The 3,062-nt window shown below is 55.2% G+C and overlaps 1 long non-coding RNA gene across 1 annotated transcript; it reads left to right on the plus strand.

The window, feature by feature from the left end:
• The first annotated feature begins 1,255 nt into the window (after positions 1-1,255).
• On the plus strand, positions 1,256-2,393 carry LOC121104702. Its single transcript, XR_005837046.1, has 2 exons — positions 1,256-1,320; positions 1,578-2,393. It is a non-coding gene; the product is annotated as an uncharacterized LOC121104702 (long non-coding RNA).
• The last annotated feature ends 669 nt before the right edge of the window (positions 2,394-3,062 follow it).

The following is a 3,062-nucleotide window of genomic DNA, read 5'->3' on the forward strand; positions in this document are numbered from 1 at the left end:
GGAGATTTCACAGAAGGGAAGTGCGTTTCTAAAAGCCAAGGGTCAGCCCCTCTTCATGCATGGTCTCATGTAGCTTCGCAACAGCTCTGACAGGTTGGTACTATTATTATTACTCCCATTTTACAGATGAAGCATCTGAGGTGCCAAGGTCACACAGCCTGGCGGGGGCTTGAACCCCAATCCTGTGTAACTACAAGTCAGACGCATTTATACTGCTTCAGAGAGGTCCCCCTTCCTTCTCTCCTAGGAACTGTTGTTCTCTGCCACTGCCAACCCACAGGGTCGGGGCCCCGAGTGACAAGTTCAACCATGACTGCATGGCCCTGCCCGGCTGTGGTGCGGTCCCCAAATGCCTGACTGCCCTTGCTCTTGGGTTGGGCTTGCGGATGGCTTCCTGGACACGCAAGGGGTTGGGACCAGCGGCAGCAGGGACACCTCCAGGCGGTTCCCCTGCCATATTCTTTGGGGCCATCCTCCCCTTTAACCATGATGGGTGTCTGACTCTCTCCCCTGGAGGGGTGTAAGTTCTTGTAGGGGGCCTGCCGCTAAGGCAGCACAGCGGAGAAGCCGGACTCGAGCTTCTCTCTTGTTTAGGCACCTTCCAAGGCCCTGGGAGAGGCCTCAGCAAGCTTGTATTGCGGTTTCGTAGTCTTTTTCTTAAAGAGGACCTCAAATTGTATGAGCATCAGGCTCTACCAAGCCTAGCTTTGTCCCCAGGCATTGTGCTCCCGGCCCTTGCGACCTTATGTGAGACCCCCACTTTCGCATCTATGCGAGGAGGATGAAGCCTGGCATCAGGCGGGTACAGCAGGGGCAATGAGAAGGGCTCCGGGCACCCATCCTTTGCAAAAGGCTCCAATCCTCAGAGGGCTTTCACCAGCCTGCGCTTGTTCCGTCTCCCACAGCCCCGTGGAATAAGTGGAGCCTCCTACCCCGACTTTGCAGCTGAGATAACTGAGGTGGGAACTGCAGGCGCAGGCCGGAGCCCCTCCCTCCACGGCTTCCCCCCCCCCCACCCCGGTCTCCACCCAGGATGCCGAGCCCGGCGTGGGGGGAGTGGGGAACAGAGGGTGCGGGGTCGGCGCGGCGGAGGCAGGGGGAGGAGGCGGCGTCCCGCACTGTCTCACCGCAGGACCCACCTCGGCGCTTATCTGCTCGGGCAGCTTCCGCCCCCCAGCCCAGCCCCCCGCCGCAGGCCAGGCTCCCGCCCCCGCCTCCGGAGCGCCGGCCCGAGGGCCCCTCCCCCGGCGCCCGCCCCCAGGGAGCGCCGAGCTGCCGCGGGCCGCTGCCCGACCGAGCGGAGAGGGGCCCGGCCCCCAGGTGAGGAGCCGGAAGTGATCAATAACTCGGGGGGGGGGGCGGGGGCACCGGCACGGGGCGGCCTCCTGCCTCCAGCCCGCCGCCCCGGGCCGCCCCTGCCGAGGCTGGGAGGGAAGCTGCGCGGGGAGAGGAGCCGGGTCCCCGAAAGCCCCGGGAGCAGGAGGAGCGGCGGAGTGGGTCTGCGCGGGGCTCTGAGGGACTCGAGCCCCCCAAACGCACGCGCTCACTACCGACGCCCATGGGCGTCCCTGGCACAGATGTGGGAGGGAGGAGAGAAGTGGAGACACCTTGGAGAAAGTGAAAAGCCAGCCACAAAAACGGGAGGAGACGCCCGCCACGTGCAACCGGCAAAGGTTAAGCATCAGAAATACATAAAGAACTCTTGCAAGTCCGACGGGGGGAGGGCGGGCGAGAAACAAGGAATCCGGCAGAAAAATTGGTAGAAGACATGAACGGGCATTTTTCAGCATTTTTTCAGAAGAGGAAGCACACGTGTTCAGTGAACATCGGAGAGATGCTCAGGCTCGTTGGTGTTGAAGGAACCCCAGCGACGGACGAGGGTGGGATGCCGTTTGACACCCCTGGGGGGGCAAAAATGAACAAGCCGGAGAGCACCAAGTGTTGGAGAAGAGGTGGAGACGCGCCATCTCCAGGGCCTTGCTAGTCAGCAACTCTGTAACCGCCAGAGAAAACAATCTGGCCTTATCTTATAAAGCGGAGGCCCAGCAGATCCACACCCCACCCCCGCACCCCCCCAGGCGTGAAATCAAGAGAGACCTTGGCAGGTGCTCCGAGAGACGCGCAAGAACGTTCAGAGCCGCTCAGTTCTTCATAGCAGAAGTTTCGAAGTAACCCAAAAAGTCCACCAACAAGAGCGTGGGTAAATAAATTTCAGTGGGGTTCGTCCACACAGCCGCACGTGGTTCAGCAGTTAAGCAAGCAAATGAACCAATTTCACATAATACATGAATGAATCTTAGTACCATACTGTTGAGTGAAAAAGCCAGTCCCAGAAAACAAACACTTGCCCTTCCTGTGAAGTTCAAAACCAAGCCAAACCGTATCTCTACAAATAGCAATGTTGGTTCCTTCCTTCTAATACTTTTGTTATTAGGAGATGACAAAAGACTTAAGAGTAAGTCTGAGAAATTATGAGAACCGGCAAAAAAAAAAAAAATGTAGTTCGTTTACTAGGTATCAAAGGAATACATAAAAATAATTTGCCTTCCTGTGGGCTATCAATAAATCATCCAGAATGTAATGGGAGTTGTCCTATTCAAAATATCAGCAAAAATAAAAGAGACTTTAAAGCAAACTTATTAACAATTATGCAGGTCTTATATGAAAACCATTGTAAAGCTCACCGAATAATGTAAAAGAGAACCTTATAACAACTTTTATTTTCCTTAGTTTTAAAAAGAGCCAAGCGGTGCCTGGGAGAGTGGAGCATGCGACTCTCGATCTTGGGGTTGTAAGTTCAAACTCCACATTGGATGTAGAGATTACTTAAAAATAAAATCTTTAGGGGCGCCTGGGTGGCACAGAGGTTAAGCGTCTGCCTTCAGCTCAGGGCGTGATCCCGGCGTTGTGGGATCGAGCCCCACATCAGGCTCCTCTGCTATGAGCCTGCTTCTTCCTCTCCCACTCCCCCTGCTTGTGTTCCCTCTCTCGCTGGCTGTCTCTATCTCTGTCAAATAAATAAAAAATCTTTAAAAAAATAAAATAAAATAAAATCTTTAAGA

This window comes from Ursus maritimus, unplaced genomic scaffold (genome assembly GCF_017311325.1).
Source record: "Ursus maritimus isolate PB19 unplaced genomic scaffold, ASM1731132v1 scaffold_23, whole genome shotgun sequence".
NCBI classification, from domain to species: Eukaryota; Metazoa; Chordata; class Mammalia; order Carnivora; family Ursidae; genus Ursus; species Ursus maritimus.